We start from the raw sequence: 27671 nt of genomic DNA on the forward strand, positions 1-27671 counted from the left end.
CGTTCCTCCTTCTCCGCCCGTTCCTCCCTCTCCTCCCATTCCTCCTGCTCCTCTCGTTCCTCCCTCTCCTCCTGTTCCTCCCTCTCCTCCCGTTCCTCCCTCTCCTCCCGTTCCTCCCTCTCCTCCCATTCCTCCTGTTCCTCCCTCTCTTCCCGTTCTTTCCGGCTCCTCTCGTTCCTCCTTCTCCTCCCGTTCCTCCTGCTCCTCCTGTTCCTCCCTCTCCTCCCGTTCCTCCCGCTTCTCCCGTTCCTCCTGCTCCTCCCGTTCCTCCCGCTTCTCCCGTTCCTCCTGCTCCTCCTGCATCTCCCGTTCCTCCCGTTCATCCGTTACGATGATGGAGGAGCACTGCCTGACCCGCCCACATTCTGTTCGAATGCGTCTCGGTCTGGAATCGGACCATTGGGGGCGTCAAAAACTCTCCAGCATTAACCGCTCCAACCATCGCCGCTAATTTGTGTCACTCAAATGTAGAAGACGTCTCTCCAATATTTTCGGAACATTCAGAACAAAATATATAACTTCATTACCTCAGATTAACAGAGTTTAGTGCGTCGCTTGTTGACTCAGCAGAAGTCGGCGACGTTTCTCAGTCTGTGTTATTAGGCCCGAGCGCCACAAACTGGCGAGAGGCCTATTAATCTCGTAAGGCCGTGCGAAGCACGGCTGCGAAAGTGCGCACATAGTGCGCACGAAATCGAGCGCGGAGCGCTCGGCCACTTCCAAACACTCACTAACGCACTCCTTCACTCATGCACGCCCCGTGCATGCTAATTAGTTGTAGGAAAATGGAACATTACCGTTGCAAAAGTTTGCACTAAACGAGCACTTTACATTGGGATGATCCCAATATAAAGCACTCATTTGCCCTAAGTAGCTCACGAATACGTTCCCCATCTCTTGCATGTTCCGTGCATATAAGCATGTAATGCAAAAAATGAACATTATTACTGTATAGAGGGCCAAAAACACAAAGTGGGCGGAGCCCACTCAAAATTAACGAAAGTACCCGTCAGTGACCAGGGACCCACACCATGAGGTAGGAAAGCGCGAGCGCTTTCCGAAAATGTATAGTTTATGATATTTGGAAAATGGGAAACATTGTTTTCGCATCGGAATATTATTCTTTCTTCTTTCTTTCTTTCTTCTCGGGACCAACCCCCCTATTTTTCACCCAGTGAACATTGACGAAAAGTCACAAAAATTTGCACACCTCTAAAAATCGTGCCTCTCTACATTCTGGCTATTTCCCTTTTCTAAAATAAAAAAAAATTGGCGCGTCAGCGCCCCCAAATGTACCAAAAATGCATTGAGAGATGGGAAATGACCCAAAAAAAATCTGATCGTAGAATCATGAAATTTGGCGCAGAGGTAGATGGTGACAAGAGAAGTAAAAAATATTATTACGGCAACGCCGTCCGCCCAACCAAATGTCGGCCATATTGCTTCAAAAATGGCTAAACATGACTTCGGAGTTTTTCCAAACGTCGTACTTTTACGAACTCCTCCCAGGGCGTTGGCCCTAAAAAGCTGAAATTTGGTGAAAATGCTACTGAGGAGTGGGACATCAAAAGTTATCCAAATTACATTGATACCTCTCACGGTCTCTGTGCGGCAAAGCCGCAAACTGTAGCAAGAATTTCAGAAATCTCCCAAATTTAACATTTCTGCCGTTTGCGCAGATAAAGTCCGAATTGCGTCAAATTAGAATCAGTTGTTAAACTCTTTGCCCTAAACCTACTTGAAGTGAAATAAATTAATTTGGAGCCACAGCGCCCCCTACAGATTTTATATGGAGGTTAAATATTTAGTTTTGCGAAATTATATGAAATTTGACACACAACTCAATTTTGGCATCCCCATCAAAAAAGTCAATGAGACCCATGTCATAATTGTTATGGCTTTGCCGTAACGATGACCGAAACCTTCCATGTTATTCCAATGGGGAAATCGCCAGAACATGTTTACACTTTAGACTTTCACAAACTCCTCTTAGGGCGTTAGACATATTAACCTGAAATTTGGTGAGACTCATCTTCAGGGGTGGACCATCAAAAGTTATCCACATTTTTATTCAAAGAGTCACGGTGTCTGTGCGGCAAAGCCGCACATTTTGCCAAGAATTCAAAATAAAATTGCTTTTTGATGGTAAAACAAAGGGGAGAAGATGTGACAGCGTCACAGATTCCGCAGTAGGCGTAATAAAAGGACAATTGGGGCACGTTAGCGCCCCCTCCTCTTGCGGCGTGGCGGCGGCGTAGCGAGGGCCGATCATTGCCGCTTGCGGCTATATTTTTTATTCTTTCCTCGTAATCCACCATGTTGGTTTGGACATGAAGGGACAATGCGTTTGTCTGATTGGTTAATCCGCCCGTCAATCACTACATTTGGAAATTGGCGCGACTGGGTTGGATCCCAGACCCTCAGGTTTTGTCAAAACGTGTTGGGAATGGCTGGTCAGGCAAGGAGGAGCACAACCTGAAGACTCTCCAGATCTCCTCAAAAGCACAAGCGCTCCTCACATTCATAAAGCTTCGGCGTGTTCTGCTGCTGTGGACTGGCTCAGCATCAGATCAGCAAATACTCCTCTGTTTTTTACTGAATCAGGCTTTCCACGAGACAGGCAGCAATATACAAGTACTTTTGTTCACTTAATGCCCTGATAAAGCGAGGAAAAACGCATGGCAGCGTCTTTCACGATACTAAATCATCTGCTAAATGAGACTTGAAGATTCTTTGTACTTGAATTTATATGAAATCTGGACCTAAAATGAACCGTAGAGACATTTTCAATCACTAATAACTTCAGCAAACTGGCTAAAAACAGCACAAAACACACAAAAGCATTCAATCACTGGACCAGAATGACTTAAGGACCTTTGAGTTTGCTGAATTAATTGGTAAAACTCGTGGGAATGTTAACAGACGTGGATGCCATTCATAATTATCACAATTTACCCAATGTCCTGCGGTAAAACGTGCAAAGAGGGCAACGAATGGGATATGGATGTGTCTCGTGTGTCACTGGGACCACGCGTGTCGCCACATCCTGGTCCAAGTCGATAAAACGACCAACTACTTCCTCCTCTGCACCGCGACGGCCAAACAGGAACTGCTTTATTGTTTCCAAAAAAAGAAAAACACACCAGAGCGAGAGCGAGAGAGAAAGACCTGTCCCGGCAGCTGCTCCGTTTGCACGATTTCCATACCGTAAAAAGGACTGAAACGCGATAAAATGACTGAAAACAACAACAACAAAACACAATTGTTATATTTGTTTGTATTGATTATCTTCCATTAGTTGTGGAGTCGATCAGAGTTTCCATTTTCTGCAAAATCCTGCTCCAAATCCTAAAGATATAGTCTTATTGTTCGTATATATGACCTTTTATCGAACTTTTTAGTGTTTGATCATTTTCTTGAACAATAATAATGCTTTGTCCTGCAGTTTTCAGATTCAGAATTATTCTTATTTGACACGGAGAAGAAATTGTTTTACTGTTTAATTGTTTTATTGTTTGTTCATCAAATATGAGCCAAAATCACAAAGGCCAGAGGAAAAACAATGGCACATTTTGGCCCACGATCTGTAAAAAGGCGGGTTAAACATGTCAAATAACTGGTATATGGTTTTATTTGGGAGAATTTTTGCACAATTTAGTGAAAAAAATAGATAGATTTAAATTCAAAAAAGGTATACATTTAAAATAAAACAAACTTGCTGTGTTTTTTTTAAATAAGAGGATGTAAAACAATTCATCTCAGCACTTTTTTTTTGATAATTCGCCAGTTTATTTACATTTACCGCAACACTTCCTCAATCACGGCTTGTTTAAGCACATTTCTGACGCAAGATTCAAATCCTGTCACTATCCCCCAGCTTTATAATCGTCTCGACAACCCCAAGAGCAGAGAACTATAACCTCAATCGAAAAACAGGAAAGATGTATGTTTTGACAAAAAAAAAGAAGGATACGGTTTCTTTAAATCTTGTCCAGATTTCGACACACAACTGACGCCTCTTTGTTTCGCCGCGGCGTCTGTCGAGAAAACCTGATTAGACCGAATGTAAACCGAGCCCGGCTGTTGGACCGCGTCTCCTCGCTTTTCTGCCAAAACTCATAACAGCGCGGCCCCCATCGGCTCCGGCACGACGCCATCGCAGAACTTACCTCACGGCGTCGGCATCCCGCATCCGAGGGCCGCATCTCCCCCCCCCCAAAAAAAAATAAGGAGTTAAAACACAAAAATCCCTCGTTTCCAGGCCAAGAATTGAGGGAAACTCCTTCTCCGTCGACGTTGTAACTTTAGACGGTGGGAAACGAGCTCCACTTCGAGGCGGCGGGGGTAGAAAAAGAAGAGGAAAAAAAGCCCCCGAGACGAAAGTAACACGAGTCAAATGTTCTATCTCCCAAAAAACAGCCTGGAGACGTCGTAAATACTCGATTACAAACTGTGCGAACGGGAGACGATTTCACCATCGCGGCGTTTCTACAGCTACGGCAGATGCTGAACGACGAGGCCGCGGCGGGAATGTGCCGCGATCGAGCGCCGGCGCGTCGACTTTCAAGGTCGTGACAGCGTTGGACGTGTGTTGAGTGGTTTTAACGCCTGACGCCCTTCCGATATGATGAGTTCAAGGGGAATAACTGCGGCAGTGGAATAAAGACACTTGTCACGCTCCAAAAACGACAAAACAATCCACTCTATTTCAAGTCAAGTCCGCTACAATCTGATGATTTCATTCATTATCTTACTCTAATACTAATGTTTGATATAAATATATGATCTTAGAACGGTTTGAGCTGCATCAGAAGTAAATCATTTATTTATTCATGTTCGTAAACAGCATGTAGTGAATTTCAAGTTATAAATAAAAAGAAATAGAAGAAATAATTCCAGAAAAATACTATTCATCTTGCAGTATCTAAACTATGGAAGAGGGAAGAAGTATAAACTAGTAAAGGAGCAAAAAAGTCTTGTTTGTAGTTGTTTTTTTGTGTTTATTTTTGGTCCTCATCATAATTCTTGTGGCAAATGTTGAAATTAAATGTTGAATAGCAATTTGATGGATAATCTCCTTTTTCTTTCCAACTCGATTTAACTTACAAGCATCAAGAGGAAGGAGAAGTGACCGTATTCTAACCTTTACACCGATTAAAACCAGTTAATTTAGATTTCACTGGCATTTGCTTCATGAACCGACCGACAGCAGAACGCAGCGTCTTTAAGTATAAAACAAGACTAGTATTCATTTCAATGTAGTCAAGACAGAATGACCTCAAGCCTCTTCGTCACGCACTGGGGTTAAATCGGCGAGCGACACCTTCAGCTACATGAGGCACAGACAGAACTGTGGTAAGTGTCTGGTATGTTAACGTAACATATTAACAGTTGTTCAGATAACTATAGCATAAAGAACATGCTAACAAGTTTACCAAAGCATCAGTTTTACCCCAAATCACTAAATCCATTGAATTCTTCTTCCTCTGTGTCACTTCTAAACAACTCCACAAACTCCAGAGGAAGAGGAAGTGCAGATTCTTCTTCTTCTGCGTCGCTTAGAGCCTAGAGCACCCTCTTGTGGTTGTCAGTGTGAAAATAATCTACATGTGAAGTGCAGTTGCCAGAGTGAAAATGACTAATAATGTCACATATAAGTCGCACCCTGGCCAAACTACGATAAAGGTAATATGGTAATGCTGTTTTTACATTTGTTTCTCTCTTTTCAGTGTCAGGAAAGGCGCTGACAAATAAAACAAAGTGTTATTAACAGTGCCAGTCCGTGATAAGTGCTGGAAATGTATCGCAAACTATAATGTGCTAAAGTGACACTAAATGTACGGAATAATGAGACATACTTTAACGTCGGTATTCTGACATGACGCAATTGAACTGCCAGAATGTCGGTGAGTTTTGTTTAAAAAAATGTACAAAATACAGCTTTACAATGGTTCTCAAACTGTGGTGAGCAAGCTCCTTCTGATTGTTCACGGATTCCTCTGCACTTCTGATATTTCCCCAATTTAAAGTCAGTTTAATCCACATTTTTGACCTTCTTTCAGTTGTTAATTGTTCACAACTGGTAAAGCAAGTGCGTAGTCCTATTTAAGACCTGGTTTAGTTCTCTTAAGACTCAAAATAGCTCTGCTCTGGACTATTTTCTCAAAGTGTGCTTGGTGCGGAAAGATTGAGAACCACTGCAGTAAAGTCTATGTAACACGAAGCATAGAATCAACAAATATGAGCAAATGATTAATTAAAATGTCAGATGAACCGTGAATATTGGTCCATCTGTTCATCTTATTGACTAATTGACCATTTCATCGTTTGATTTTCGAACTTTCTGTTGGTTAAATCAACATTTTTCTAAAGCCCGCAAGGCTGTGGTTTTGGGCTGTTGAATTTCATTTAAATGAACCTCAAGCAAAACCACAGCAAATCCCCCTTTGCATTGTGGGACAAATGGATTTTTAATACATATTCTCAGGTAACAAAGCCAGTAGAGCTTGATTTGGGAATAATTTAGAACTTTTTCTGGCAAGTTTTGTGAACGCAATTAGCTCAGCCACGTGTTTGCTAATGCTAGGATTCTGTTCAAAACACTAAACTATGAACAAATGACAAACTATTACTACTAAACTAAGACGCTTAAGCATTTCAAATCACGTTAGTACAGATCTAAACTACCGTGCAGTTTTCCTACACAATAAGACGGCGTTTGTGGAGGAAATTACGCTTCTTCCAAAAATGTCAACCTTTGCGCTTCGCTAATTGCGTCCGTTCAAGCTGCAGTTTCGACTCGATTGCGATGCCATGTTGCGCCCCTGATCTCCCGGCTCAAAAATGTCAAGGCCCCGCGCACCTTCTCCCCGTCCACTCGCTTCAGCGACCCCGGGGCCACACAAAGCAGAGCCTGTTCCCTCCTCTCGGCTGCACAGATGGGATCGACTCTTGACTCTTGAGTATCCATCGCTCTTCTCTTACGCTCGCTCTCCAGGCCGTTTTATTGAGACGGGGATAAGTCGCTCTCGCATATGTCTAAATATATAAACGCATTAGACGCAAATCTCTGTGAAGCGGAGGGCAGTCTGAAAGATGAGAACACTTACAGTCTTCTCTAAACATACGCCAAATTCAACCTGCAAAGCATCTCTGCCGGTCGTTCTTCCATTTCAGGCATTTCCTTGGCAATAAACGAAAGAGGATAATCCTGTCAATCATCTGCCTCGGCTTCTAAGGTTGTCACGGTAAAAGAAAAAGGCTTGATGCTCGGTACTGATTTTGATACGGCCACGATGCAGAACAGAAATGGTTTGATATCAACACAAATATAGGAGAAGTTTCGTCAAATTATGCAAGAACGTTGCGGAATGATTCAGAAAAGTTCAGTCAAGTTTTGACTTAGTTCCACACGTCTTCAATTGAGCATCAAATGTTTAAAGTTTAAAAATGTATTTGTAACTGGGAACCATCATATCAGCTTTGTCACAATATTCAATTTTAGTGTTCCTCTTACTAAGAAAAGAAGCATAAAAATTGAACAAATCTTCACAAATATTGACGAATTGAAGAAAAAACATACTTCCATTGCTCTTATGTGACTCTTTAGTGTTCAAAATAGTTCAAAGGATAGTGAAGGTTAAAGATTCTACAGCCAGGGCGAAAAAAAATATACACTTACATTCAGATTTACTTTTTGGAAATACAAATTGACTTAAAATGTGCTCAAGACATTAAACAAAGCAGTGCTGACCACTATAACCCTCAGACTGAAAGCTTTTTTAAGGCATATACAATAAACCTGAACTTTCAAGGGGAATAATATCCAAACTTAACCATTTAGAAAGTCATTCTACTAAAACTAAAAAAAATAGTGGGAAAGAGAAGGTCATTTTGTTTTGACAGAGGAAGAATGGGAAAATGTGTTTGTATCTCAAAGGAGGACCACAAAATCACACGTTTGGAAAGGATTCTGTCGGGAAAATGTGTCTGACTGACATTAACAAATCACTCCAGGCAGTTATCGACATCACCAGCCAACTCGAACACAAAAACATGTATCTGGGCCTGAAAACTCCTGCCATGAACACTGAATGGAAACCTCTGGAACATACGTCGTCGTCACAAACAAACGGATGAAACAAACTGCACCGGCGATTAAGGACTGGACTGACATTGTGAAAAAGAATAGAAAGCCTCACATTAATTTAAAAAGTGACACATTTGAAGGACTTTGGACCAAATGTGACACTCATTTTAGACAAAAAAATGTGCCTTTTGATGCCTTTCACTGCCTTTTGTCTTGACGTATCGGTTTTATTTTCTTGCTCTCTAGAATAAATTACCTTTTTTTTTGTTCTAAACTTGTAACACTGCTTCCATCTCTTTTCTCCACACTTTGGATGCACTGTAGTTCAAACACGCTCGCTCCGATACATACTGTATCTGTACAATCTCCTACACATCTAATCTACGTGCCGCCGCTCTAATCTTTTGACAGTCGTTACGTTACGTCACGCTCGGCTGATGAGGGCTCTCGTTACATCTGGTCCGAGGCGACAGCGCTGCCGTGTCCGCCCGGTCCTCGAACACACCGCCAGTCATTTCTGCGGCACGGCGAGCGTAAAAGTGGAGCTCCGACACTAATTCTAACACGTTGTCAGAGAGAAGCTTTAATGAACCTGCCACATGCCAACATGAGATGCAGAGAAGTTAGATCAATGGGTCTCAGGGTAAATGAGGAATATATATTTAAAAACACATTGATTTTGGATGATTTTGGAAACAAATCTGCAATTGCGATCAGGGTTCTGCACATATTGAACGACTCCAGGAGCATTAACTCTTGACAGAAGACTGAAATAATACTGAGGAACTAATACAAGAATCCAATTAACTTCAGAACACGTTTGAAGAAGTTTAAACAGCAGGTTCAACAAGACTTTTCTACCAAATGACAGGTTATTTGCGTCTTTGCAGAGGACTTTCTTTTTTTTGATGATTGCGCAAACTCACATTGTGATTTTGATTTGACTGCGAAATTGTGCAGCCCTAGTTCTTGTTTCTTTTTTTATTTATCAAAGTATCTACAAAAGGCAAGATCATTTAAAGGCATTTCCAAGTAGATATAAGATTAATAAAGCACAGACAGATGAAAAAGAAAATCTCAATAACCATGTTCACCCAATTAAAGTGTTTTTTTCTGCCTTTTCCATTTAATCGTTTTATGTTAATCTAAAACAAATAATTTGGATTTTGCAATGATTAATTTAACTTGACATATTTAAACATGAAAACGTGACATAACATAATTAAATTGGGTCATCACTTTCGAGCGGTCAATATTGGTTTTGTTGGACTTTTGGCCTAAAGTAAAATCATGTGAAAACCCTTGATTCTACAATTAGAACAGCTCTATGATTCTTATTTAATATTTAACAACATGTTTACTATCAGTAGTGTCCTAAAATATCGAAATATTGATACAATATTATGAGTAAATTTGTTGACAGTATTAATATCATGGGCTTAGTATTTTTTGGTATTTTTTAGACATTTATTTAGTGTCAGTGCTTCCAATTTGATGCTTCTATAATGAAAATGAACTTGTTTATGCAAAACATTGGACATAATTCACTGTTTTGATGCTTAAAATGTGCGTATTTCATATTTAGCTTGTGCAGGTCGAGGCTTAACAAAGAAATACCGTTATTATCGTGACATTATGCTATCGTAGAGTAAACTATCTTTTTTCCAGCGGCCGTTGGTTGTTCTTTTGGTTCGTCTTCGTAGACCTCTGCTCGACAATAACACACAGATGCAGTAATGACGCGAACAGCTCAAACGCAGGGACAGAAATAGCGCCGCGTCTCTCCGACAAAACGACCGTTCCTCCATCAGAGCCGGCGACACGTGCCTTTGAGCAAACGGCCAAGAGCGAGCAGACGGTTGTTAGGGAAGCAACCGAGCAACCACGGCTTCAGGGATGAGGATGAGGATCACAGAATATCAGAAAAGTGAAAGAGATATCATCAAAAAGACATGTTCAGGTGATTATTTAGGCCAAAAATAATGTTACTGTTGCTTTTCTATTATAATATCATGTTTTAATCGTAATGACTTCAAAACACTCTTCAGCATAGGGAATTTACAACATTTACAAATACTTTTGAGCTCATTTTAAAATACTCAATGCTCAACTTCAATGGGAAAAATGACTTTTTAATAAACCTTACAAATGTAGAGGTTTAGAGCCAATCTTAGGAGTTTTTTTTTAAAATTAGAGTTCAGACTTGGAAATGATTAAGACTTAATTGTTCAGTAAAGTAAATTAGTTGTTTATTTAAAAGGATTAGAACAGAGCGTATTGCCATGTTTAAATATGAACCGATGCCATGTCCATTGAGCCAAAGCCGGACAAATTAATATTGAAAATCATCCGTATTTATTTCATTGCTCAGTCTGTGTTGTCGCGATACTAACGTTTCAAACTCGATTCTCAATACCAATTTCGATCCCACAATGATACTGAAAATACTCTTTTTTGTGTCGATTGGCCGACAATTTCAACACAAAATAATAATACTTTATTTATTAAACTCCGTGGGCTTTTACTAGTTCTGATAAAGCTCACGAAAATTTTAAAACATTAATTTAGTCCTAATTTAAAAAAAATGTATATCTAAAAAAATACACTAGTTTGACTATCAGTTAGTATATGGTTTTCGATAACTTTGACAACATTAGTTTTCCCAATACTAAAATAAAACAATAATTCAAAACCTGACTCAATATTTTATGCCAATTTAATTCAATTTGTAAAATTTTCAACAAAACACCTCAGTAGTTTATTTTTCATATTATGTTTATTTATCATTCATATTTAACTGTGTCACTCTGTGTGTGGTCTTATTCTAGTTCCGATATTTGTCATTCTAAACTATTCAGGAAATGACTAAATGTATGTGATTTTATTCAGTAGTTTAAAAAAATCAGCCTACAGATATCCATACGTTTGACCACTTTATGCTACCGCCCAATACAAGGAAAAAATAAAGTTTAATTGGTCATATTCATTGCTCAGCCGTACTTATATGTCACATGCACATGGCTCCTATTTCTCCCACTGAACGCTCGCCGCTGCTACACACTTACATAATGTCACAGCCCTGATCACCTGAGCCCCTCGGAGCCCTCCTTTGTCCTGGAGCTCGCTGGTCCTTGCCCACCACACGCCGCTGCCCTAACGCGACATATCTCCAGCCTATAATTAGCTGTTGCGGATTCGCTGCGCTCCACTTTGTTCTCAAACTTCACAGGTGACAAAAGGCCGCGCCGCTGCGATGGCGCTTTCAGAACACGTCCATGTGATGTCGGTACACGTGCAGGCTTTGGGCCGCGGTGTGCTTTGACGCGCCGTTCAAGGAGCTGTTATAAGCGCTCTGGCCGTAATCGTTTCAACAATGGCGTGATTTTATGTTGCTAATTGCCCATGTGCTCCAGACTATATGGAGCTCAAACTAATCGTCTTAAACCAGGCGTGTAAACACTGGTAATTTGTGCATATGTGTTGTTCTCAGGTACCGTATTTTCCGGAGTATAAGTCGCACTGGAGTATAAGTCGCATTTATTGGGGAACATTGGGGAAATGTATTTGATAAAATGCAAGACCAAGAACAGACATTTCATCTTGAAATGCAGTTTAAAATAATAACAGATGAGAGAACATGGTGAATTATGCTAACGCTAACACCTTCAGCTACATGACGCACAGACAGAACTGTGGTAAGCGTCTGGTATGTTAACGTAACATATGAACAGTTATTCAGATAACTATAGCATAAAGAACATGCTAACAAGTTTACCAAAGCATCAGTTTTACCCCAAATCACTAAATCCATTGAATTCTTCTTCCTCTGTGTCACTTCTAAACAACTCCACAAACTCCAGAGGAAGAGGAAGTGCAGATTCTTCTTCTGCGTCGCTTAGAGCCTAGAGCGCCCTCTTGTGGTTGTCAGTGTGAAAATAACGAATAATATCACATATAAGTCGCTCTGGAGTATAAGTCGCACCCCGGCCAAAACTAAGAAAAAAATACGGTACTTTCTACTTTTAGTAAACTAGGTATTCACATGTAAAAGCATAGAATGACCTCCCAATGTACTTCAAAATCCTTAAAACCCCAGTACAATAACTAGTCAGCTATTACACATTTAGGTTGACCAAAGCACTTACAATTTTGGGAGTCAGCGAAATTTTGACATGTGGCAGGGACGAAATTCAGCTTAATACCGTGGAACCTTGGTCGCAGAGTGAGCCCTCCTCTCGCCGTGTCTACGATCGATCTCTGCCAAACATGTGACCAAAAGTAAACACAAGCGCTCCTCAAAGCAACAGCAATATCGCCCCATTTCTCTCTGGCGTTTCAGTTTTATGCAGCTAAAATCTGCAACAACCTTCCTGAAGATGTGAGACGGGCCTCTGACGATGTTCAAATCTAGACTAAACCCGTTCTCTTTGATGACAGAAAGGATTGTACCTGATTTCTTCTCTTTTATTGTGTTTATTATGATTTTTTTTTTTTACGTATTTATCCTGCTTTAGTGATTTTACTGCATTTTTTCTGTAATGTAAAGCACTTTGAATTACTTGGCGTACAAATTGTGCTCTACAAATCTTTAATTTAGTAACTTTTGCAAGCAGAAAAAGCTAACAGCACTAGCCTCTGCTAACGGGACGACTACAGCGAATTCACTCTGAACCTAGAGCCTGATCTTCTCTCACACAAACTTCGGTCGTAGCCACAAATGATCGAAGAATGAACCATTGCAATTCCCAACATCTGAGTAGCGTGACATCCATAAATAAATCGTGCAGTGGAGCGTTGAGTGATTCACCGACTCAGCGAAAGACGTACAGCTCCAGTCTGTCCTCGTGTGAACCAAGCAAGCAAAATACACGATTCTTGTATGCTAGCTCTACAACAAAAACATATTTTTCCATTCTGTCACCACAGAATATAATCTGTCAGCATCATATAATTTATATTTAGAGTAGGTGTTGCTCTTGCTTCCACTATAGAAACACTATATGTACTACGTTTTCTACTGTTGTTCATGTATATAGTCTCGCATGTGTCAACTGCTTTTTGACACATGCCAGTTCCACAATATGCCACTTGTCCACGCCCACTTGACTTCAGGAACATGGCTGAAACCCTTTGGTCCCAGAGTTCCCACACAGAGACTCCATAGATCTGCGTTAGCCGCGCTGCATGTCCTGTGTGCACAGTGCTCAGTGTCACCGCACACGTCTCGCGCTCTGCTTCTCACTGACACTTTGTCGATACGAGGCCTGCTTCTCATCAGAGCGGACCTTTAAGAGAGCGGCACTGCCTCTGCTGCAGCGTTACCCAATCCCCCGGGCCAGGTGCAGGCACAGGCACCACCGAAGTGGACTGAACCAAAGAACACATGGAACAGGACTGAACCAAAGAACAGGACTGAACCAAAGAACATGCAGAACTGGACTGAACCAAAGAACATATGGAACAGGACTGAACCAAAGAACAGGACTGAACACATGGAACAGGACTGAACCAAAGAACACATGGAACAGGACTGAACCAAAGAACAGGACTGAACATATGGAACAAGACTGAACCAAAGAACACATGGAACAGGACTGAACCAAAGAACACATGGAACAGGACTGAACCAAAGAATAGGACTGAACTAAAGAACATATGGAACTGGACTGAACCAAAGAACAGGACTGAACCAAAGAACTGGACTGAACCAAAGAACATGCAGAACAGGACTGAACCAAAGAACAGGACTGAACATATGGAACAGGACTGAACATATGGAACAGGACTGAACCAAAGAACACATGGAACAGGACTGAACCAAAGAATAGGACTGAACCAAAGAACATATGGAACTGGACTGAACCAAAGAACAGGACTGAACCAAAGAACTGGACTGAACCAAAGAACATGCAGAACAGGACTGAACCAAAGAACTGGACTGAACCAAAGAACATGCAGAACAGGACTGAACCAAAGAACAGGACTGAACATATGGAACAGGACTGAACATATGGAACAGGACTGAACCAAAGAACACATGGAACAGGACTGAACCAAAGAATAGGACTGAACCAAAGAACATATGGAACTGGACTGAACCAAAGAACAGGACTGAACCAAAGAACTGGACTGAACCAAAGAACATGCAGAACAGGACTGAACCAAAGAACTGGACTGAACCAAAGAACATACAGAACAGGGCTGAACCAAAGAACTGGACTGAACCAAAGAACATACAGAACAGGGCTGAACCAAAGAACATACAGAACTGGACTGAACCAAAGAACAGGACTGAACCACAGAACATACAGAACTGGACTGAACCAAAGAACAGGACTGAACCAAAGAACTGGACTGAACCAAAGAACTGGACTGAACCAAAGAACATATGGAACAGGACTGAACCAAAGAACATGCAGAACAGGACTGAACCAAAGAACTGGACTGAACCAAAGAACATATGGAACAGGACTGAACCAAAGAACATCAAATCAAATCAAATCAAATCAATTTATTTTTGTAAGGCCCAAAATCACAACAACAGTTGCCTCTGAGGGCCACAGGGAGAAATGAATCAACAATGTCTGTGGTGGCGATGGAGTCAGACAATGTCTGTGGTGGCGATGAAGTCAGACAATGTCTGTGGTGGCGAGGGACGATGTCCCAGAGTCCTCTGTCCTTAGACTCTCCTTCTCGGCCAGGAAAAACTACAAAAAAAAACCTCTTTGGGAAAAAAGCGTAGAAACCTGGAGGAGTTCCAGTGAAGGAGAGATCCGACTCTCACAGACGGACAGACGGACACGAGGAGAACATGCAGAACAGGACTGAACCAAAGAACTGGACTGAACCAAAGAACATATGGAACAGGACTGAACCAAAGAACAGGCAGAACAGGACTGAACCAAAGAACAGGACTGAACCAAAGAACATATGGAACAGGACTGAACCAAAGAACATGCAGAACAGGACTGAACCAAAGAACTGGACTGAACCAAAGAACATATGGAACAGGACTGAACCAAAGAACATGCAGAACAGGACTGAACCAAAGAACTGGACTGAACCAAAGAACATGCAGAACAGGACTGAACCAAAGAACTGGACTGAACCAAAGAACATATGGAACAGGACTGAACCAAAGAACATGCAGAACAGGACTGAACCAAAGAACAGGACTGAACCAAAGAACATGCAGAACAGGACTGAACCAAAGAACATATGGAACAGGACTAAACCAAAGAACTGGACTGAACCAAAGAACATATGGAACAGGACTGAACCAAAGAACATATGGAACAGGACTGAACCAAAGAACTGGACTGAACCAGAGACAGAACAGGACTAGAGGTGGGCCATACATCTATATTTAGATACTATTGTGAATGTTCTTTTAAGGCTGTGCACAATTTGAACATTGAGCAGATAATTAACAGTAAAACGCTGCAAAAGGAAAGGAAATAAAAGAAACTGTCTCAAAACAGACCTGAACTAAGTCTACAGCAGAACTAAACCCAGTCATACCAGGACCAAACCAGGACCAAACTAGGACCAAACCAAGACCAAACCAGAACCAAACCAGGACCAAACCAAGACCAAGCCAAGACCAAACCAGAATCAAACCAGGACCAAACCAGGACCAAACCAGGACCAAACCAGGACCAAACCAGAACCAACACAAACAAACTCTAAACCATGAAAAGACCAAACCAGGTCTTAACCGGGACTAAAATACTCCATAAACCCGACGAGGCTGCGACTTTCTCTCTCAGGTTTTATCGATGCTTTTTGATTCTATTTCCGTCCAGAGCGAAGAGTCAGCTCTGAGGGACACATCATTAACGACACTGAAACGCGAACGCGTCGGAGCGCGCAGGGTCACCTTGTGTCATCCGCACCAAATAAAACTCAACCCAGAGATAAAGACCGGCAGCGAAGAGCGCGACGAGGACGGAGAATACGGCAAAAACTCGAGGGTCGAGGTCGCAACGTTGGAGTCATCTGGAGAACGACGACGAGAGCTGAACAATTTCAAACAAAAAATATCGATTCGGTGATTTTTCTGTTTGTATTACGATTAGATTTGTGATTTATGCCATTCAAACGAGCCCGGGAGCTTTAACCATCGGGAAAACGCTGGAAAATGTACTGTAAAAATGTAGGCGGATGTTTTGTTGCTTTCAGGGGAATTCGTGTCACTCAAATTGTAGCTCTGCCGTCTTTGCAATTTACGACCGTTGAAATTGTGACTTTTGATTGCGGCGCTCTAAGAAACAGAATACGAAAAATAATTGTCGCCATTGTCATTGTGAGAAAAATTCACATAAACTAGGAATGTAAAAGTGAATAAAATATAACCTACAATCACAGGTATAAAATGTTTAGTTCCTGCAATGACTGTTAAATGGATAAAGTGTATTTTCGTTTGTTTTTCTGTGCGATGTAAAAAAATAAAAATAAAAAATCCCATTTACCGTATTTTCCGAACTATAAGTCGCACCTTTTTTCATAGTTTTGGCCGAGGTGCGACTTATACTTATATACTCACACTCCGGTGCGACTTATATATGTTTTTTTTCTTCTCTATTATGCATTTTTTGGCTGGTGCGACTTATACTCCAGTGCGACTTATATATGTTTTTTTCTTCTCTATTATGCATTTGTGGGCTGGTGCGACTTCTACTTATATTTATACTTATATACTCATACTCCAGTGCAACTTAAATATGTTTTTTTCTTCTCTGTTATGCATTTTTTGGCTGGTGCGACTTATACTTATATTTATACTTATATACTTATACTCCAGTGCAACTTATATATATGTTCTTTTCTTCTACATTATGCATTTTTTGGCTGGTGCGACTTATACTCCAGTCCGACTTATATATGTTTCTTCTTCTCTATCATGCATTTTTTGGCTGGTGCGACTTATACTTATATTTATACTTATATACGTATACTCCAGTGCGACTTATATATGTTTTTTCTTCTCTATTATGCATTTTTTGGCTGGTGCAACTTATACTCCGGTGCCACTTATAGTCCGGAAAATACGGTACAACATTTCATAAAAAATTCGGAACAGAACCCGCTCATATATATTTGTATTCTTTGTGCGTTTCCTCTCACGGGTTTCGGCAGCTGTACGTCTCGGTTCAATCATCGTGCGGTGGCACATTCCTCCTTTGGCGATACCCGTCTCGGAGAACGGCCAGCGCTGACAAACGAGCCTTTATCACCTGCGCCGGGTCAACTGTGAGGGGGAGGGGCGCGAGGGAGGGGCACGAGGGGGGTTGGGTGCGCGCTCGGCCAATCGGGGAAGAGCACCAGCCGAATTCATGCCACGCACGCCTTCCCCTTTAAGAGGATTTGGACTCACACCAGAGGGTCAAGACCGGGAGGTGGAGCGGCCACGACGGGATGAAGCGGAGGAGTTTGGCTGCTACGGCAAGAAATCTATCAAAAAAGGAAGACGATCACAAAACCGGTTCTTTGCGCTCTCAAATCCAACACAACAAAGTGTCAACCGTTCAAGTTCACTGACAAAATACAGTAGTACAACCGCTTTTACGCCAACCAGCCCAGAACTTCAAGATACAGCATTATTATGTGGTGAATAATATGAATAAATGTCCGTAAATGGTACAACTTTGAGCTTTTAGCCATGTTCGTTCATTGTTCCATCATCAGAAACGTACCTGGAGCAGCATTTAGCTTCATTCTCAATCGTCTGATGAATCCTGGTTAAAAACTCCAACAGTCATAAACACTCTCTCAATCTCCTCGATACCTGACGTTTTCTTGTTCTATGACGTGGCTCTAGAATATACTACAATATAATCTGTGTAATATCCCTTCTAATCACACTGTCCAGTTGTTTCTTATGAGCCTGTAACTCCCAAATGTAATTCCTACTCGGTTCGTCCTATTGGAAACAGCAGCGATCCACATTTAAATTTGTTTAAATTTAAATTTGTTTTTTAGATCTCAAACATGAGATACCAAAACTAAAGGTATTCAAGAACATGTTTAACGGCTAATAAAAAAGCAAATAATGCATAATATTTGCCATTTAAGATTAATTCAGTCCAAAAATATTTGGCACTTCGAGTACCGCTAAATGTAAAATGTGTTTAAAACAGGACTGTTCTAGGTGTAAACTATGGCTTCTTCTTAACCAGGACATAAATGTGGACTCCTCAATACATCCTATAAAGTCTGAACTCTGTCTAGATCTAATTATTGCATATGCTAATTATGACTGAAACGAAACACAATGAATATGTGACACAGATTGCATCAAACCCAGGACACGTGCCACGCCCTTTAAACACTGCACCGCCGGCGAAGATACATTTACCGATTATCGACCGAGACAACTGACAGCAAAGGGCGAAAATGTTCGAACCCGATTCATAAAAACACACAAGGCTAATGCTAATTGGTCGACGGGGGGATCGACAGGGAAAAGAGAGAGTGTCGGCGTGAGACCAACAGACGGGCGGCGGAGCCGACAGGTGGTGAACTTTGATCCTATTATCAAGGCCTAATCCCGCGGCGTTTAGACGGAACAATTGTGGGGGACAACGACTTCGCGGGGACCTAGCGTCACTTACGGACACTAAATCGAGTCCCCAAGAGGTAAATTCGTTATTATTACATCAAGCGACGAGATTTAAAGTTCAGATAAGGATCAGGCAAGTAGTGACTCATTCAGGCTGAGATCAGGCTCCAGGAAATGAATGTAAGTCAATGCAATGTCCTCAAGAAGCATGGAAAACAAACTGTAACGATCATACAGTTTAAGCTGAGACAAAATAAAGACATTGTTTGAATCAAAACTGCATTGCTGTTATTAAATTATAGCCTATTCTACTCTAATTACGGACAATTGGAGGTAATAACAGTGTTTTTCAGATTCAAGTAAGTTCCATTAAATCTATTTTAATCAATAATCAACTTATTTAGTCCTCACTATTCATTCGTTGAATCCTGAGCTTAACAAAACTTAATTAACGACACACATATAACTTCATATATGGGAATTTTCCGTGTTAATTTGCTCCTTATTTTTTTATTTTGTTTCATTTTTATTTACCAATGGCATTTATTTATGTTATGTATTTTTATTTGATGTATTTTTATTGTATTCATAGTATTTTATGTATTTATTTTATTTATTTTATTTCATTTATTTTATTTATTTCACATGACGTTTGCATAAGTCCATGTTCAAACTTTGTGGAGAACAAGGAAAAATATCCTCTAAAGTAAATTGATTTGTGTGAAATGTTCCTCTCCTTCCTCCCTGGCCTCTCTTCCTCTCGTTCCTCTCCTTCCTCCCTCCTTCCTCTCCTTCCTCCCTCCTTCCTCTCCTTCCTCCCTCCTTCCTCTCCTCCCCCCCTGACAGCTGATGCAGTCCAGTGTCCTCCTCTCACACGTAGGGTCTACAGAGCGCCGCCGCCGTCGCCTGACAAACTCCAGATCTTCTCGATGTGAGACTAGAGTTACCCTCCTCTGACATGACTTTTATTAATAGTCCTCTTTCAGTCTGGAGCCGCTTTTAAACTTTAAATCAGCGCCCGACGTCCCACATAAACTGCACTTCACGTAGCCGGTAAATCATAACCCAACTCAAACGAGATCCAGCATCAATAATGAACGATGTTGGGGCTTGTTGGAGGTGCTCGGGAGCATGTCGATGGGTTTGTCGATGACGCACAAAGACACAGTTGAAGTGGCGTATTGATTAGAGGATCAAAGCGTCGTTGTTGCCGCTCCGTTGTGTTTCCGCTGCCGCCTTTATCGCTCTTTTGGACCGTGAATAACAAGTCACATGTCGGCTGCGGGATAATTACCGGTCGTGCCAATGCGTCTTAATTACACAAGCCTAATCCTCTTTTGTTTCCGAGAATGTGAATTTTGACAGAACGAGCGCTTCCTAACGTCGCTCGATTCACATTGTATACGAGGAATATTTCACGTTTTTAGACAATAGACAGTACTTTTAAACTCAAAATAACAATATTTTATTTGTGTTGCTGTGCGGTTTTATACTAGTTCTGATAAAGCTCAAGATCCTTCTAAAACAGTTCAGGAAAGGTCAAATGTTTTCTTGTTTATGTGACTTTTAAGTATCGATAATTGTTCACATGAGCGTCTCATTTTGATTCCAGTGGCGCTGGGCAGTAAATCAAATCACTTATATTATTATTAATGTTGTTTTGAAGGTTATAAACATTTGCACATTTGCTATATTAGATTTGATTAGAAGATGTAGAACAGACTTAAAGGCACTGTTCCTAATTTATTTCACGTAATAGAGTAAAATTTGCTTTGCTCCAGGACAAATACACCGTAAAAGCAGCTCTTGAGATGAAAACGAGACCTCTGTGTGCTGCCTGCGCGTAATTATACAGCATTTTTATCAGATACGAACCAGGAAGTAGCTGCGGCGCGCTGTTAGCATGCTAGTTTGTTGTTAGCATTGCCGTGACGCTCCACTCTGGCGTCTGAAAGCTGTGAAAAGCGATTATAAACTCAACCTGATGAATGATTAAGATGCTAGGAAAGTGAAGAATACGTTTGGAACAGAAAGTAACTAGAGCTGGTTTTTTTGCATTTTTTAAAATTAGGTACAATTAACTTGGTATTTGGCTGGGATTGGGAGGGAAAATACATAACTGGGACCATTTTTTGACCTGAAACGTTATAAAATGGTCTCGATCCACGTCAGAACTTGTGATATTAAAGAACATTGTGATATTGAAGTAACGATTTTGTGTTGAAAAATAGATTCTGTCAAGATTATCATTGCAATATCGAGCATTGAGCATTATCCTCCTCAGTATTGTGACGACACTGACAGTTAAACCTCAACTAAGACACGTTTTAGTACATTTTCATAGCCAAATTATAGCTTCTGAACATTGTTAATTATTCAAAGAAACAAAACAGTCATTTATAATCTAAATCACAGTAGAGAAGTGCATTTATTTGGGGAATGGAGTTAGTTTCTGCTGTGTCCAAACTGACCCTTGATTCATTTTGGAAAAGCAGTAGAAAAACGAAGCGCGGACGTCACAACAATCAAGTCGTCAATAAAAAAACACTGCGAACGCGGTCAAGAACAGGACTTCTGATTCATTTACGAAACAAGAGGCCGGCGAACCTCTGAGCGACGCCAAAAGCTCGGATTCTTTTGTAGAACGCGAGACGTCAAAAGTTAAAATGTGTTCGATTCAGCGCCAAGGTTTCCTCCGAAAAGAAGAAAAACAGACTATTTATTTTGACATTGCTTGTAAAGAGAGTTGTTTTGCTCAGAACTGGCTTATCTTTGACAGAATCGTCTCTTTCCGTCCAAAACATTCTGCCGTTTCACAATGAAGACCGTACCGCGTTACTTTTCCGAGCCCCTGTAAACAAGGCGAGCGAAACCGCCACTTTGGAGGGGAAAACGTAAGCGTCTTAGCGAGGCGATAATTAGCGAGGCGATAATCAAGAGCTCGGGATTGCAACAAACAGCAGATGTCGCGACCGTGTTTGGCAAATGGGACAAAGGGTGTCAGCACAGTTTAACGCCACAGCACGACTTCATAATTGTGTCTTTTTTAATACAGTTTGCAAAACACACGCAGAGAAACGCAGAATGATAGACGGTGTGGTGTGATTATTAAGTTGAATAATCACCGACTGAAAAAAGAGCAGATTATTTGAATACGTTTCACAGTGCGACATTTGAAGTTACAGGTCGGATCTGCGTGGAGGCAAACCAGCTCAAGAATGTATGGTTTACAAGCAATTTTTTGATGAAATGAATACATCTGTGAGAAAGTAAATGCAAGATACTAGGAATGTTTAATGCAATACTGCGAAACAGTCAAGGAAAAGCAATACAATCTACAGAAAAGTTTCAGTTAGAGCTGGTTGCTTGGTTACGGAAGGATATTTTCTATATTTTTGTCCCATAGGATTTCTAGAATATAGAATAATATGGATGTTTTCTTGCTTGAGTTTGGTAAGTAATGAGCATAAGGCCTATCATTTTATTTAAAATGTATTCCTGAATTATTATAAACCGCTATGTTAGAGCTGGGCAATACCAAAACATTTATTTCACAATTTTTTATTTTATATAATTTTTTATCACGATGCATGTAGAAGTGGGAAATATATTGAAAAAGTGTTGTTGTAGAAATTGCTAAATTAGAATATGCATTGTATCGTCTATAATTAAAAAACTGTTTAAAAATGAGCTGAAAAGGACCATTTTATGGTCCATTTACGTTTTGGAGACACTTGAACCTCGACCAAGACATTTAAAGACACATATTGCACAATTAAAACAATATTACTGCATCACGACATGTTGATTTGACCAAAACGGCAGATTGTCACAGGAATAACATCAATAATATGCTTTTTTATTGAACACTTTTTGCAGAATTTCAAGTTGTACATGTGTTTTTTTGGACTACCTCATGAACATTAATTACCACAGCGCTGCTTAGCCTCCGTCGTGCCTTTTAACTCTAAATATTTGATTTCTTCCATGTAAAATTAATGAGGAATCCACTTCTGGAACCACGGCAAACTTCAAAGTAGCCGGAACTTTTCAGCTTCATTTTCTTCCCCCAACGCACTGATCCATCACCGTTTTTCATTTAATTAAAAAAGCCGAGGATGATCATTGACGATTAGAAACAACCCAATCTCGATCTCAATTCAAATGCTATATCAATTGCTCGGCCTTAGTCACAATTTACTTCCGTTTTTGACGCAACGGCGAGAATACTTGATATCGTTTGCGTCCGTGCGTTTGACGAGGCGACGGATGACACTGAGACAAAGCCGCGGCGTGACATTTAAAGTGCATTAAGCCTCTGCCTCTCCTTCACACCGTCATTATAAGCTCACGTACACACTCGACATTAAAGAGCAGCGCTAAAGAGGGGCATTAATGTGCAATTAGGTGAGTCAGACAGGCCCACGCTGAAGCCTCACATCTGAAACCAGCTGAGCCACTCTTACAGTCAAAGTTTGCAAACAAATCCCTTCAAAAACACAGACTAAAGGCAAAATAAAAGTGAATTGACCTCAGATTATGACAAAACATGAACATTTAAGGTGGTTTTGGCAAGCGAAAACCATCATATACAAGTGAGTGAAAGGTTTAAAGGCGATTATTATTGTATTTCACTCAATCCGCTCGTGAAATAGAAGATTATGGCGTTTCTGATGAGAGTAAAATCAAGATTATTTTACATTATACTGGACAAAGACGTACAGAAATGTCGAGCCCACACTAGTTTTTCGTTTTATCTACAGACACGCAAATTCAACTTTTCGTGAGGTTCAAAATTTACTTGAAGACTTGAAATTGTTAGCATTTAATCATTGAAAATAACCGTTAACGTTTGCTTCACAGTATTGAACGTAACAATGAGGGTCAAGTCAGGCCGCGATTGTTTCTTTACGGGATTAACGTACACTTTGTTGTCTCAGAAGTCTCATCCTTTAATGCCGCTGGGGGAAACTCTCACGAGCAGTACTTTTAGATTATAAAGTCGCGTATTTGTTGATGGGGAAAACGTTCTCTCCAGTCACGACCCGACGCTCTGACAATACTTTACAAAAACCTACAAAGAATTGCATCTCGTCTCCCCAAATTTCAAATGACAGGTGGATGAACCAATCAGAGAAAGGCACGGTCCGCTGAAATCAAGACAAACATCTTACGAGCGAAAACGGGCTGGAAAACAACACGGAAACTGAGAAACGGAGCGAATTCCTGCAGAATCGACAAGCGACGTGCTACGTTCTCATGTTTCCGAGGTGAATCGAGTTCCAGGTTTTGTCCCGACGCGAAAAAACTCGCACGTAAAAGCACAAACGTCGCGTAAAAAAGTGGTCAAGTCTAGCCCATGATTGCCAGTGCGTATTTTCTATCCTAAGCGGGCCCTGCTCTTTCTGAGACACAGTTAGCTTGGATTACGGTCACGTGACTCACAGGGGGCAGCGAGAGAGGAGATTATCTGGTGTCAGTGTGTCAAGTCTTAACTAAAGGCACGGGACGAGGCTTCACCCGCTCCAACTGGCCTCAAAGTCCAAGTCTTCTTTTGCAGGGAAACTCAATTATACTAGACGCTCGACTCTTAGCTCTTCTAGTAAGGAGAACGCCCTTTACATCATACTGTACGAGTAATATTATCTACAGCAGGAGGGCCAAATGCGACCCGTAGACTACTTTTTACTGCAAGTTTAAAATATTTGGCCAATATAAGCTGAACAACTGCATGTTGGTGTGAGACAGACTTGATGTAATAGTTTCTACACTGAATCCAAGTGTGATCAGATAACTTTTTGGAATGATTCGGAGCCTAGAGCACCGGTTTGTGGGCTTTGCTTGGTCTGTTTCATTCTGCGGACCTCCAGGACAAACGTTTGGACCCTGATGGATGTATGGATGTACTTTAAATGAAACCTGTGTGGGGGAAAGTGCCGAGTGTCGAGAGGAAGAGGGTTTTATCTCTTCAAATTCTTTGTCATGGTTCAACACCAGAGTGAGAGAAAGGGGACTGAGGGCGGGGTCATAGTTCAGTCAGAGAGTCCGGAAAGATGAACTCATGCTAGCACTCTCGCCTCACAGCAAGAGGGTCACGGGTTTGGGCCTTTCTTTCCCTCTGAGCTCCAGGAAGGTTCCTACTTGGAACTAAATAACGGTGCCAGGTCAGGTAACAGGTGAAGGATGGGTCAAATGCACCTATGAGTAATTAATAACTTGATCTTAACTCCTGGTTCAAAATCAAGCACAAAACAGGTACTGCAAGCACAGGAACAGTTACCGTATTTTCCGGACTATAAGTCGCAATGGAGTATAAGTCGCACCAGCCAAAAAATGCATACTAGAGAAGAAAAAACATATATAAGTTGCACTGGAGTATGAAATGCAGTTGCAAGTGTGAAAATAACAAATAATATCACATATAAGTCGCTCCAGAGTATAAGTATATAAGTATAAATGTAAGTGTAATTCGCACCCCGGCCAAAACTATGAAAAAAGGTGCTACTTTATATAGTGCGGAAAATACGGTAAAATTTTGTGTTGAATATAATATTGTATGAAATGTGAAATGTTCTGCGTTTAGGTCAAGCACAACAATATATATGTATACTCGTTAAATAAGGTGTTTTTTGTTGTTTTAAATACAAATTGGTATTGAATATTATGCGTTTATCTTAGTTTCGAGAAGCGAGTTCCAGTTTTGTATCATGAAAACACAAGTTCTGTCCCATGTACAGCCGATCTAGGTCAAATTCTCTTATTCTCCGTCACATTTTGGCACACGACGCCTCCATCTGTCCGTCTGTACATCAATAGACGTTCGACAAAGAAAGTAAATTCCTTTGAAGACTGAAAGCAACTCTCCACAACAACAAAAAATCAAGATGGATCCAAGTTTTGCATATGAACTCCAGCTGTTTGAAGCTCTTATCGACGGAACAAACAGCCCACATTAAGCACACAAGTATGAGTAAACAAGTGACCACAACCAGAGCCAAGCGCAATATATCCTCCATCACGACGGCAAATATTACTGTCCAGGGGCTTGTTTTCGCAGTCATATGGTTTGGGGATAAGACTTTTATGTTGGCACAATATTAACAGTGAATATAGAAGAGCGTGAACTTTTAATATTGCTATTTCCATCTGTAATTTAAAAAAAAGAGCCGTTGGAATGGATTGAGGATATTTAAATTATGTTATATCAAAAGTAAACTCATGTCACTTCAAATGATCAACATCTGCGTTGGAATAATCCATCTAAAAAGCTCATTTAAGAGTAGTTTCAGCCCAGTTCAGACCTGGTTTTGTTCCAGGATTTATGTTCCATTATTGATGTGGTTTTTGTGTTTGTTTCTTTGTTTGTTTCTCTCTTTCTTTCTTTCTTTCTTTCTTTAAATTGATCCCTTCCTGGCTCCAGTGTAATTAGAAACATTAGAACATTTCAACCATTTAAATACAATAATATCAGAGTTATCAATCTTTACATTGCATGATATTTTATTCAGAATATATTTGTACAGAGTGCTCATTTACAGGCCATGGCGCATTTAAAAACTCCAGCACATCACACTTTAGACTGTTTTTAGATGATCGCCTGTGTTTGAGTTGAGACTGTTTGACTGTTTGGGATACGATGGCATGAGATGATTGTTCTGCAGTTCTAGTCTTTTGCTGAGTGTGAACGCACCTTAAAGCTCTCAAAATGAACCCAGACTTCACACACAAGACCACAAATACAAGTACAAGTGTTCACACAAAGACTACAACGTTTGCTGAAAAATGCTAGTGAATTCCATATTTGTATATTAAAAAGGCAGACAAAAGTCACAAGTCACTCAAATCTCCAGCTAACTCATGCTATGTCCAGATAAACGCCGACACTCGCAATAAACCAATGAGTCGAGTAATTCAAATGTTGCTCCATTTAGACACAAATCGAGCAATGAATTAACTTAACGACCAAATTCCGACAGCCCAGATTGACCAATGCATGTTTTGGGATGGTGAAAGAAACTAAGTAGAGCACTAAACAAGCACACAGACTCAATTAAGAAACAACGACTGTTAAAAAGTCTAACTAATTTACCTCTGTCCACCACAAAATACAAAAAAATATCAGCACAAGATTGCAGATGATTTTCTGTGCCTATTCGGAAAACAGAACGGCATCAAATACGATAAAAATACCCGTAAGAAATGAACGACTTTTCAAGCTAAAGTATTCATCGAACTGACTAACAATACATCGATTAAGCTACATTCAGACACGGTGAAGAAAACCCTCTCCTGTCGTCTCCATTTCGTTCCCCGCGTGCCGTAATTGTGCAGGAATGTGTGGTCCGCGCGCCTGGCTTTCCTAAAAACGTCCTGAAACAACAGCGGATTCGGTTCCAAGCTGGAGCCCCGCCCTGCCGCCATGACGACCGGCACACGGGGGAAGCATCGCGTTCAACTCCGATCCAACAAAAGACCAAACTTGATCAGCCAACGAGTCTCGCGGGAGCAGTGAAGACGGCTCTGGAAATAAAAACGAGGCTATATACGACCCGGAGGAGTTTAGATTGAAAAGAGCGCGGGCCAAATGAGTTCCACGGGACGCGGAGGCGGACCAGGGCCTCGGCGCTCGCCAGGAACAATGGCTCATACACACCAACGTTTTGACTTTATTTCGTTCAAACAGAAATCACGGAGGGTTTTGTCGATTTAATAAAGATTCGTGTTATTGAATCAAGGAGCAAAGTGACCCAACAATGAGGTTATTCATGGGACAACTCGGCCTCTTGCGATCCAGTGGCACAATTTACACAATCCACAGTTATGTTCGGTGTAAAATATATTCCATAAGCTTGCAATGTTTGGCTGTTCAAGCACAAGGAAACCACTACACATTGACTTTCCGGCGACTTCTCTAACAATGCGTCATGTGAAGAAATCGATGCAGGAATTAAACTGAAGTGTTGGAAATCGTGTGTGTCGGGGTCACGAGAGGTCAGAGCCACGTTTGTGTCAGTGCCAAGC

The 27671-nt window shown here is 40.9% G+C and overlaps 1 protein-coding gene across 1 annotated transcript in view; it reads right to left on the minus strand.

Annotated features, from left to right (window-relative positions):
• Window positions 1-27671, minus strand: part of sdc2 (syndecan 2) — an 81908-nt gene that overhangs the window by 31827 nt on the left and 22410 nt on the right. The gene's annotated exons all lie outside the window — the stretch shown is intronic.

This window comes from Eucyclogobius newberryi, unplaced genomic scaffold, assembly GCF_026437365.1.
Source record: "Eucyclogobius newberryi isolate DKJ021-1_F unplaced genomic scaffold, fEucNew1.0.hap1 SCAF_16, whole genome shotgun sequence".
Classification (NCBI taxonomy): Eukaryota; Metazoa; Chordata; class Actinopteri; order Gobiiformes; family Gobiidae; genus Eucyclogobius; species Eucyclogobius newberryi.